This window comes from Chrysochloris asiatica, unplaced genomic scaffold (genome assembly GCF_000296735.1).
Source record: "Chrysochloris asiatica unplaced genomic scaffold, ChrAsi1.0 scaffold00010, whole genome shotgun sequence".
In the NCBI taxonomy this organism is placed as follows: Eukaryota; Metazoa; Chordata; class Mammalia; order Afrosoricida; family Chrysochloridae; genus Chrysochloris; species Chrysochloris asiatica.
This window is the reverse complement of record NW_006408528.1, coordinates 33,642,896-33,655,642: the sequence shown is the minus strand read 5'-3', so window position 1 is coordinate 33,655,642 and position 12,747 is coordinate 33,642,896. Positions and strand designations below refer to the sequence as shown.

General features: G+C 42.6%; 1 protein-coding gene across 2 annotated transcripts in view; it reads left to right on the top strand.

The window, feature by feature from the left end:
* Window positions 1-238: 238 nt before the first annotated feature.
* Window positions 239-12,747, top strand: part of PHTF2 (putative homeodomain transcription factor 2) — a 196,694-nt gene continuing 184,185 nt past the window's right edge. Inside the window, exon 1 of one of the 2 annotated variants that reach the window (XM_006834354.1) lies at window positions 239-410. The gene's annotated coding sequence lies outside the window, so the exon portion shown is untranslated. The remainder of the gene's footprint in view (window positions 411-12,747) is intronic. The other variant, XM_006834355.1, reaches the window with a different exon arrangement.

Below are 12,747 nucleotides of genomic sequence, written 5' to 3'. Positions count from 1 at the left end.
CAAACCAACCAACCTTTCCTTATATCCAGGTTCCACATTAAGGCGGCACTAAAGCCCCCTTTGGACCTGCCTCTCCATGGCCATTGGTTAGAAGGAAAGTCCGTCTAAACTCAGTCTGGCTTTTCCGGATCCCCATTGGGCCCCCAGATGCCAAGTAAGACCAACCAGGGCTCGGCTCCACCCCGCACGGTGTGCCTCTCGTCGTCTCTCGCCCTCCCCTCGGGCAGGGGCGGGGGGGCTGCAGGCTTGGGATCCTGCAGGAGAGGGGGTGGGACCTCGGCTCTGGAGGCAGCGCGCTCGCCGGCAGCGTCGTGTGGCTTCTCCCGCTCCCGTGGCGGCGGCGGCGCTCGCTTCGGTGTCTCCCGCGCGCACCCCAGCCGCCTCCTAGCGGCGCGGCGCCCGCTCCTCTGGTAAGAGAGGCATTACTTCTGTGCTTGGGCGGGCCGTGTGGAGGTCGTTGGAGTCTGACAGAATCTCTAGGATGGACAGGACTGGATGAGGGAGGAGAACAGCCGGCGGGATGGAGGTGGGAGCTCCGGGCCAAGGCATCGCCCTGTGCCGCCGGGGACTCCCCGGCAGCCGCCGACACCTGCGGCCCGGGCATCAGCCGCGGCCCCTTCCCATCTGTGGCCGACGCTGGAGGCTCAGGCTCCCTCCTCCTGAATCCGCGCAGTCCTCAAGCCTTGCACCGCGGCCTGCAGTGCTGCCGCCGCCCCTCCGCCCCGTCCCTCGGCCCCTGCCCTCCTCTTCCTTTCCTCGGCGCAGTGATGGGGGGCGTGCGGAGGGCCAGGCGGCCGTGCCTGGGCCGGCGGGAAGAGGTCAGCTGGCGGCCCGAGCGGCGGGCTGGGGAGGGGGCGGCTCCTCGCGCCGGACGCGAGCCGTGAGGGGGTCTCTGCCCTGCACCGCGGAGCGGGCGACTGTTGAGTTTTCTGATTCCAACGCTGGCTGCTGAGCGGGTGCTGAAGTGAAGTCGTATTCACTGGCCTTCAGCGCTATCTCCAGTCTGGAAACAATATCACACTCCATCAGCCTGCTTCTTCATCATTTCTTACATTTATCGGCCTCAGACTGACCGTCAGCGCTCGGGTATTGTTCTTTTCGAGTCTTGGCTTTCTAATCCAACCCCTCCATGTATAACTTCGTGTGTTATTTTGTCATTAATGTATCTCCATTATTTTCTCATTAATGCTTTTAGCCTGGTAAAAACTAAGAACTGCTTTATATTAACGTATACCTACTAGGGAAGTACAAAACGGGGAACCATTTATTTCTCTCAGTATGGACTTGGATATACCAAGTAATTTTAAAAAAATCATGGTAGTGAACTTAAGATATTTTGCAGTGTACACGTGTGCTCTTTTGATGACATACCCTACTTATTTTGAGATTATTTTGTAATGAGCAGTACTTTGGCTAGAGTTTTTGGTCGCTTTAGCCAGCTAGGTATTTTTAAATGTTTATTTCGTGACCCAACCCCAGACTTTGGCTGTATAGACTTAGTATTTGATCTTCATTTTAGGGTTTGTGTATTTTTTTCAACACCCACCAAACTTGTTAAAACTTTTACAGTTGGAAGAATCAATTCTGAGAATTTTGGGAGCTATGCATTTTTAGCCTGAAGAGGCATGAAATGACAATTTGAAATCCTGACATTTAGGAATAAGAGCTGCTACATTTTAAAGAAGTAAATGGGTTGTGGTGCCTTAGCTTCCAAGTTCCACAGGGAAGGAATCTGGGGAGAATGAGCCATGTCTGAGACCAGAAGCAAAGTGGGTTCCAGGAAAATTTCTTGCTTGGGAAATAGTCTGCACACAGGTTGTTTGTGGGCATGTATCAGCCAGTATTGAGCTGTGTTGTTGTTAAGTGCTGTCATGTTTAGTTCCAGCACTTCTGTAGGGTTTCTCAGGAGTAGTGATGAGTTTGAACGACCGACCTTGCAGTTCAAACAGTTAGGCATTAGTAAATTTGGGAATGCTGCTTTTTAGTTTTCACCACTTTCTGGTAGAGCACAAAAATATAGTAAGAAAATCAGCATATTGTACAATAGAGACACACTTGTGTAGTCAGTCCTCCAAGGGAAGACTTCTTTTGAGCCCAAACTTGGCAGTGAGCATTGACTAAAGATGAAGAAGGTGACTTCAACTACTTTAAAACCATAAACCTTTTGGCTAGTCCACATAATGCAAAATTGCAGTGAATTCATAATGAACTAGGGCTTCACTAGACTGAGTCAAAGGGAGTTCAGGCTAGCATAGGGAAAAAAGGAGGATCAAAAAGAGTTGCAGTGCTTATATATTATCTTTTTTAATTGTGATAATTCTATGAAGTAGGTACCAGGATGACTGTCCTCCCTATTTTATAGACAAGTTAGGTTAACTTTATTAAGTGCCATCAAGTTGGTTCTAACTCATAGCTGTCTGTCTGACACACTTTGTATAAGATTTCCAAGAAGCTACTGGAGGGTCACTATGGGTTGGAACTGACCCGATGGCACTTAACAACAACAACAACAACTGGTAGGTTCAAATGGACTTTACAGTCCAGTGCTTATTTGTCCAAACTTTCTCATCCTAGGCAATCTGTAGAGGTGAATCTCATACTCAAGAAATCTGATTCTATTTCTAGTCATTAAGCTTTAGCACCACAGTAAAACTGGCTTTTTAGAGACTTGTTAGAAGAAAATTAATCAGTGGGAAATAATGCTATGAAACAATAACTGAATATGCGGTTTAATGTTATATGTAGTCAGTAACATATTAAGATCATTGTATAATAGGTACTGTGCTGAGTGTTGTTGGAAACAGGAATGGAGTCACATTCCCTATCACTGAGGTGGTGGTGGTTATGTGCCGTGGAGTCGGAACTGACTCATAGTGACCCTGTACAGGGTTTCCGAGGCTGTAAATCTTTACGGGAGCAGAAAGCCTCATCTTTCTCCGGTGGACTGAGGAGCATCCGTTTAATAGAAGAGAGAGATTGCAAAAGGGCAGGGAGGCCATGTCTCTGCCTTCACAAGGGGGAAGGAGAATCAGACTAAAAATTTGCCCCAAACTTGATTCCTATGAAGCAGAGGCCAGGCAAGCCTACACCCTAGAGCCTACTTTTACCTTCTTCTGATGCCAACCATCCCTCCCACAGCATTTTCCACTTCCATCTGAATTTGATAATCCCTTGCAATGGCCACAGAGAACTCACAGACTATATTTAGGATTGTGGGGTTTATTAGAGGAGTGATTCAGGATCAGAAACAACTTGGGGTGCAGCAGTTCTCCCGTCAGGAAGAGCTCTTCTCTGTCGTACTGCAGGCATATCTCGCTCTTGTCTTCTGCTTCTCAGCCTTGTGCCCCCTCAACCTCTGCACTGCTCCACTAGAGGTTTTTGTTACCTGTATCTTTAAATGCCCAGGAGACCTGGTGTGGTGCTGTAGGATAAAAACTGAACTGCTAACTGCAAACCTACCAGCTGCTCCTTGGAAACCCTATACTGGGTCATTTTGAGTAGTAGCGGGCTTAACAGCACTTAGCAAAGCATAAATGCCCAAGGGGCACATTCTGCAGGCCAGCCTCTTGCCCCAAGGCCCCAAGGCACTCATTCTTACTCATTCTGTGGTCTGGGAAAATACTTCTGACTCTCCATGCTTCGATGTGTTTGCTGCCGCAGCCTAGCCCCACTTGTATCTCTTTTTTCTTGATGGTCCTGAGATTGTCTGTTCCTGCTTCTGAGGTGGCTGCTTTTAAACCTTGTTGTTGTTGTTGTTCAGTGCCGTTGAATAGATTCCGACCCATAGCAACCCTGTATAGGGTTTCCGAGGAGCAGCTGGTGAGCTTCAGTCGCCAACCTTGCACTTCAAACAACTTTGTAGTCTGGTGCATTAACCCACAGCGCCACATCAGGACTCCAGTAGATGGCAAAACTAACCAATCCCGGCATTAGAGTCCTATTTGCATGGTCCCACTCTTGTAGTGTAGTGGTTACGAATCGGGCTGCGAACCGCAAGGTCAGCAGTTCGAAACTACCAGCTGTCCCATGGGAGAAAGACTAGGCATTCTGCTCCTGTAAAGATTTATAGCCTCGGAAACCCTGTACAGGTTGTCAGAACTGACTCCACGGCACATAACAACAACAACTCTGGTAGCTTAGTGGTTACGAATTGGGCTGTGAACTGCAAGGTCCGCAGTTTGAAACTACCATCTGTTCCACAGGAGAAATATGAGACTTTCTGCTCCCGTAAAGATTTACAGTCTCGGAAACCCTGTACAGGGTCACTTTGAGTTGGAACCGACTCCACGGCACTTGACAACAGCAACAAGCGAATAATGATGAGAGTTAAGACTTTGGATGTTGTTGTTAGTGCCATGAGTCAGTTCCAACTAATAGCAACCCTGTATAGGGTTTCCAAGGAGCATCTTGTAAGCTTGACCTTGAAGTGTTCAAACTGACCTTGCAGTGTAGCACATTAACCCACAGTGCCACACCAGGACTCCTAAGTAAGTATTAGAAGAATCTTGAAAAAGTTCATTGTAATATTTCATTATCTATTAATTCCATTTTTCCACTAACTTTTTGAAGTATCTTCTGTAGTACTTAATCAGATGGATAATGCAAAATTGTATGTAAAATCCTGAATAAAGAAGAAAGAAAGAAAAATTTTGCTTAAGAAAGAGAAGTGGTTGGGAAATTTTGAACGGGGATGACTTTTGGAACTTAAAGGATCAGTGGTTGTTTCCCTGATGGAGGAAAGGGATGTTCCTTACTGATACAGCATGAGAGGAGGCAGTCTCAGAACAGGAATGTTGATCGTGAGGGAATAGAAAGTAAATGTGGTTCCACTTGAAAAGACAGGCAGACCAGCCTGGAGTGGCTAGAAGAACAGAAGATACTTCTTGAAAGAAAGACCAACAGGAAAAATGCACAACAATATAGGCAGATGGACTGATTACTACAAAAACAAGCAAGTTGCTCACCCAGGAGACATCAATGCAAGTGGCCAAGTCCCCTCAGAGCAAACCCTCTTCCAACACTGAGACTCAGTGGGAATACACGCTCTGATTGGTGACCACGTTTGTCACCAAAAAGGGGAAGTGAGGGAAAAACGGCAATGAAGCTGTGAACTAGGCCCTACAACGTTCAATAGACTCCTGTGAACCCGGGTGGAGACCTGGTTGGCCAGCAGTGTGGCAAGACCTGGGGACTCTTCGGCCAGAGTCAGTGACATAGCCACAGAGGACTAGAGTGGAGAGTGAAGTGTCCAGCTGATAAGAAGAGAAGGCATATGCATAAGAACACCCACACTTGCAGATAATACCCACTTGACCTGGCTTCAATGACTAGATGATCAGAGCTCAACTAGAAGAAGAAAGAAGAGGCAAAAAAGATTTATCTGATACAATTGATGAACTTGACCTACACCTATGGAAGCAGTAGCTCAAAAGAGGGAACAGACCTTTATAGCAAGGATCATTCCCATCCCCTCCATACACAGAGTAGACAGGGATGGGCAACTTGGACATTGGCTACCCAAAGTGAGGGAGTCCTGGTGTGGTGCTGTGGGTTAATGCACCAGACTGCAAAGCCATTTGAACTGCAAGGTCAGTGGTTCAGGCTCACCAGCTGCTCCTTGGAAACCCTATACAGGCTTGCTATGGGTCAGAGTCGACTTGACAGCACTTGACAACAACAACAACCCAAAGTGGATTGGCTACAAAGGTAAGAAGTGACTGGCTTACAAGCTTTCAAGAGGGAACCTAGATCCAGAGGGCGTGGAGGAAGGTAAAATCTCCACTGAGTAGTATCCAGTGTGTCTAGGCGGGGGCTGATGAAATGAAATGCAGATAGGTCTCTTGTGATACAATTGTGAATAATTGTTATCAGGACTGATTATGAGGGTTGGAAATGTAAAGGTAGATGTTTTGTAGCAAGGGAGTGATGAACTTTGCAGTCTAGGAGCGGAGGTCCCTGGGACCATGAAGGGATAAGAGCACAGAGCAGGACCCTACCCAGAGAATCAGTGAATCCAGAGATGGAGGCAAAGATGTTGACTTGGAGAGATGGAGCAGCTGGGGACTTTAGACCCATAGAGGGAGAGGGGCTGTGTGCTGATGACCGGGAGAAGGCTTGCAGGATATACCCTTTGGTTGGTTGATGATACATAGAGGGGTTGTAACCATGACAATGAAATGATACATGATAGGAGGAATGTAAAACTAATGTTCTCCCTTGTAAACTCTCATATTGTTGTTGTTAAGTGCCGTTGAGTCGGTTCCGACCCATAGCGACCCTGTTCACAATAAAACATTAAAAAAAAAAAAATGTAACTGTGAGAAGTATTGGTGAAGGTCTGTTTTAAATGGAAATTGTATGTGAATATGTCTGGCCCAAGTGAGTACTAACCAATTTTGGTGGATGGAAATGGAATATTTAGATAATAAAATGATAGGAAGCCATCAACAGTTGGTACATTGTGATATTTTAATTTAATACCTGTTTTTGCCTTCTAATATTCCCCTGGGCCAACTGAAACTCTGTTTTCCAACATGTAAGGCTAGGCAATTAGTTTATTATTTCACTATGATGATTCATTTTAAATTGCAAATGAAGATTAACACTGCTAGAAACACTGTGTTGTTAGGTGCTATTGGGTCTGTTCCGACTCACAGTGATCCTGTATAGGGTTTCCAAGGAGCAACTGGTAAGTTTGAACCATTGGTCTTGTGGTTCAAAATGACCTTGTGGTCCAGTATTTATCCCACAGTGCCACACCAGGACTTCTAGAGATAGTAACACTTAATTTGTGGAATTTTTTAAAAAAGAAGAACCTTAATATGATTGTTGTCTTTTCTGCCTTTCCTTAATCCTTTTACCTACCCTGTGGCCTCAAAGAGGCAGTTTTATACACTACCCTTTACATATGTTGACTTGTTCTGAATCTAAATTCTAGATTTACAGTGGAACAGAATGTTTTAAATCATTACTGTCCTTAAAAATCTGAAACAAAGTCTCATGATTATATCTTCCTCTCTGGTTACCACAAAAATAAAAATATTCACATTGAATTTATAAACGTGGGGCATCATTTGATGGCAAGAATCCTATGATTAAGTTGAAGATATTAAATGACATTTAGGAAACCTGCATTTTTAGGACAGCTTGTTAGCCTCATATAAATCGCTAAAATGATGCAAGATATAAAGGTGAGTTTTCAGATGAAAAAAAGGATTACTTCCTAGAATAGGTGTATTTTAGAGCACTTGGAAAGAAAGCACTCTGGACTTCGTTCTGAGTAGTGAACAGGAACTGGGACAGGAAATGGCTGTGGCTGAACCACTACCTGATAATAATCATAACATGATTAAGTATGACATTTAATGGGGGGAAGTAAAAAGGGAAAAAGTGCACATTATGCATCTTTCCAATTTCAGAAACACTAGAGCAAAGTTAAAACTATAACTATAGGAATCTTGAAGATACTATAGTAGGCACTCATGATTTGGGGCCCTGGTGTGGCATTGTAGGATCAGCACTGACCTGCTAACTATAAGGTGTTTGTTTTTGTTATTAAGTGCTGTCAAGTCTGTTCAAACTGACTTTTAGGTGGTTCAAATTCACCAGCTGCTCCTCAGAATCCCTATACAGGTCCTATATGAGTTGGAACCAACTTGACAGCACTTAACAAAACAACATGTATTTGTTGAATGAAGTACCTTAATAAAAAATTTTTGTTAAAAAATTGTTGCTGATAGTTAAACACTTATGAAAGCCATGTGGTGTAAGGTTTGGTGCTCTGTATACCGTGTTTCAAATTCCAATTCAGCCATTTAATAGTGTGTCACCTTGGGCTAATTATATAACTTTATTAAGGTGTGTTGTTTTAGGAGCTGTCTAGTTGGTGTGACACATTAGCAACCTTATGTACACCAGCCACCACCTGCTTTGTCAGTTTTTGTACTATGGTGGCTTGTGTGTTTCTGTGATGCTATGAACAGGAAAAGGTAAAACATTAATTTACTGCCTCCCCTCCCAGGAGACCAGCTAGAATGTTAATCAGGTTACTGAGCTGGACCAATCCTCCCCACCCAGGAGACAAGCTAGAATGTTAATCAGGTTACTGAGCTGGACCAATCCTCCCCACCCAGGAGACAAGCTAGAATGTTAATCTGATTAATAAGCCGGACCAATCTTATGATTTCCCCCTGTCTTCAAACAGGTCCCCATTTCTATCACTGTATAAGCCTGCATTGAACCTATGTTTCAGATGAACTTCTAGACTAGGAAGAAGGAGTGACCAACTACTTCTGAATATTTAGTCACTGAAAACAGTATGAATAGCAGAGAAACACTGTCAGATATATTGCCGGAAAATGAGCCTTTCAGGTTGGAAGGCACACAAAATGCGACTGGGATGAGCCGCCGCCTCAAAGTAGAGTTGACTGTGATGACGCGAATGGAGTAAAGCCAATGGGAGAAACGCCCGCGGGACCTTCATTTGCTGATGGGGCACAACTCAAAATAAAGAGAAACAGCTGTAAACATCCATTGAAAATGGGAACATGGAATGTACAAAGTATGAATCTGGGAAAATTGGAAGTTGTCAAAAATGAAATGGAACACATAAACATCGCTATCTTAGGCATTAGTGAGCTGAAATGGACTGGCCATTTTGAATCTGATGACCGGAAATGACAAATTGAAGAGGAATGGTATTGCATTCATTGTCAAAAAGAATATATCCAGATCAGTCATGAGACACAACCCTGTTTGTGATAGGATAATATCCTTGTGCCTACAGAGAAGCCCAGTTAATACCACTATTATTCAAATTTACGCACCAACCACTAAAGCCAGTGAGGATGAAATAGAAGAATTCTACCAATTTGTTCAACCTGAAATTGATCAAAGATGCTATCAAGCTGTATTGATCATAACTGGTGATTGGAATGCAAAGCTTGGGAGCAAAGAGGAAGGATCACTAGTTGGAAAATATGGCCTTGGTGATAGAAATGATGCTGGAGAACGCATGATAGAATTCTGCAAAATCAATGATTTGTTCATTTCAAATACCTTCTTTAGACAGCATAAGAGATGACTATACACATGGACATCACCAGATGGAATGCACAGAAATCAAATTGAGTACATTTGCGGAAAGAGAGGATGGAAAAGCTCCATGTCATCAGCCAAAACTAGGCCGGGGAAAACTGTGGAACAGACCATTAATTACTCATATGCAAATTCAAACTGAAGCTGAAGAAAATGAAAATAAGTCCACGAGAGCCAAAATATGACCTTGACTATATTCCACCTGAATTTAGAGATCATCTGAAGAACAGATTTGATACATTATAAACACTAAAGACTGAAGACCAGAAGAGTTGTGGGATGACATTAAGAACATCATACATGAAGAAAGCAAAAAGTCATTAAGAAGGCAAGAAAGAAGGAAAAGGTCAAAATGGATGTCAGAAGAGACACTGAAACTTAATCTCCAGCATAGAGATGCTAAAGCAAATGGAAGAACTGAGGGAGGTCCAAGAGCTGAACAGAAAATTTCAAAGATCAGCTCAAGAAATAAAGCCAAATATTACAATAAAATGTGCAAAGATCTGGAATCAGAAAACCAAAAAGGAAGAACACGCTCAGTATTTCTCAAGCTGGGGGAACTGAAGAACAAATTCAAGCCTCAACTTTTGTTATTGAAAGATTCTCTGGGCAAATGATTAAATAATGCAGAAAACATCAAGAGAAGATGGAAGGAATACACAGAGTCACTGTACCAAAAAGAAATAGTTAATGTTCAACCATTTCAAGAGGTGGCATATGATCCAGAGCCAATGATACTGAAGAAGGAAGTCCAAGGTGCATTGAAGGAATTGGCAAAGAACAAGGCACCAGGCATTGATGGAATAAAAATGGAAATCTTTTAAGAAAGTGAGGTGGCATAGGAGGCACTCACTCATCTCTGCCAAGAAATTTGGAAGACAACTGTCTGGCCCACTGATTGGAAGAGATTCGTATTTGTGCCCATTCCAAAGAGAGGTAACCCAATGGAATGTGGAAATCATTGGACAATCTCTTTGATATCCCATGCATGTAAAGTTTTACTAGAGGTAATACAGAAATGGCTGCAAGCATACTTCCAGAGGTTCAATCCAGATTCAGAAGAGGCCGTGGAGCGAGGGATATCATTGCTGATGTCTGATGAATCTTGGCTGAAAGCAGAGAATATCAGAAAGATGTTTACCTGTGCTTTATTGACTATGCAAAGACTTTCGATTGTGTGGATCATGACAAGCTATGGACAACATTGTGAAGTATGAGTATTCTGGAACACTTAATTGTGCTCATGGGGAATCTGTACCTGGAACAAGAACCAGTTGTTCGAATAGAACATAGAAACACATTTAAAAAGGTGTATGACAAGGTTGTATTCTTTTACCATAATTATTCAACCTGTATGTTGAGCAAATAATCCAAGAAGCTGGGTTTTTATGAAGAATAATGTGGCATCAGGATTGGAGGAAGTGTCATTTACAACCTGTGATATGCAGATGATACAACCTTGCTTGCTGAAAGTGAAGACTTAAAACATTTACTGGTGAAGATCAAAAAGCACAGCCTTCAGTATGGATTACATCTCAATGTAAAGAAAACAAAAATCCTCACCATTGGACCAATAAACAACATTCTTATCAGCAGAGAAAAGATTGAAGTTGTCAAGGACTTCATTCTTCTCGGATCAGCTATCAACACTCACGTAAGCAGAAGTCAAGAAATCAAACAATGTATTACATTGGGCACATCTGCTGCACAAGACCTTTTTAAAGTGTTGAAGAGCAAAGATGTCAACTTGAGGACTAAGGTGCGCCTCACCCAAGCCATGGTATTTTCAGTAACCTCATATGCATGCAAAAGCTGGACAGTGAATAAGGAAAACCGTAGAAGAATTGATGCTTTTGAGTTATGGTGTTGGAGGAGAATATTGAAATTGCCATGGGATGCCAAAAGAACCAATAGATATGTTTTAGAAGAAGTGCAGCCAGAGTGCTCCTTAGAGGCCAAGATGGCCAAACTTTGTCTCTCATACTTCGGACATATTGTCAGGAGGGACCAGTCTCTGGAGAAAGATATCATCTTTGGTAAGGTGTAGGGTCAGAGAAAAAGAGGAAGACCTGCAACGAGATGGATTGGCCAAGTGGCAGCATTTATGGACGCAAGTGTGGCTACAATAGTGAGGTTGGTCCAGGATTGAGCAGTGTTTGTTCGGTGCATAAGGTCACTATGGGTCAGTCCCGACTCGATGGCACCTAACAACAGCAACAATCATGTGGTTTACTATGCCCAGAAAGTGATATTGAAGAGGAATGGCATCACATTCACCATCAGAAAAATAAAACATTTCAAGATTTATTTTGAAGTACTATGCTGTGTGTGGTAGGATAATATTCATATGCTTACAAAGAACATCAGTTTATACCATTATTATTCAAATTCATGCATCAAACACTAAAGCCAATAAATTGATAATTACTGGTGATTGGAATGCAAAAGTTGGAAACAAATATGAAGGATCAGTAATTGAAATGTATGGCCTTGGTGATAGAAATAATGATGCTGGAGCTCACATGAGAGTACAAGACTAATAACTTACTGCAAATAAGTTTTTTTTGAACAGCATGAACTGTTTAATATACATGGTCTTCATCAGGTGGAATACACAGGAATCAAATTGACTACATCTGTGGGGAGAGATGGTGGAAAAGTTCAATAATACCAGCCAACACCAGGGACAGACTCTGGAGCAGACCATCAATTGGTCACATGCAAGTTCAGGCTGAAGCTGAAGAAAATTAAAACAAATCCATGAGACCCAAAATATGACCTTGATTGAATATATTCCACCTGAATTTAGAGACCATCTCAAGAACAGATTCAATGTATTTATACACTAATGACTGAAGACCAGAAGAGTTGTGGAATGGCATCAAAAATATGATATAGAAAGGAAACATCATTAAAAAAAAAACAGCAAAGAAAGAAAAGACCAAAATGGGTGTCAGAAGAGACTCTTTAACTTGCTCTTGAATGAAGAGACGCTAAAATGACAGGAAGAAATGATGAAATAAAAGAGCCAAAAATAAAATTTCAACGGGCAGCTTGAGAATTCAAAGTAAAGTATTATAATGAAATGTGCAAAGACCTAGAGTTAGAAAACCATGCTCAGCATTTCTAAAGCTGAAAGAACTGGGAAAAAAATTTAAACCTTGGCTTGCAATATTGAAGGACTCCAGGGGCAAAAAATGAATAATGTGGAAAGTATCAAAAGATGGAAAGATACAATCACTTACCCACAATGAACATCGACCATTTCAAGGGGTAACATCTGATCAAGAACCTGTGGTACTGTAGTTGGGTCTGGTGAAAGGAGATGGAGATAAGATTCTTATGATTCAATAGCAAATAATTGTTATCATGACTAATTGAAAGTTGTCAAAAATGGAACTTATAAAAAAATTCATATCCATAGTAAATCCATAGTAAAAGTAGAAGTTTTGTAACAAAAATGGGGGAGTAGTTAATCTTACAGTCCAGGAACAGAGGACCTTAGGACCATCAAGTGAGAAGAGTATGAGTGGAATGTTTTACCCTATCCAGAGAAGCAGCAACACCAGAGATGGAGGCAGAGATGAAGATATGGAGAGATAGAGCAGCTGAGGACTCTAGACTCATGGAAATAGAAAGGCTGTGTGCTGG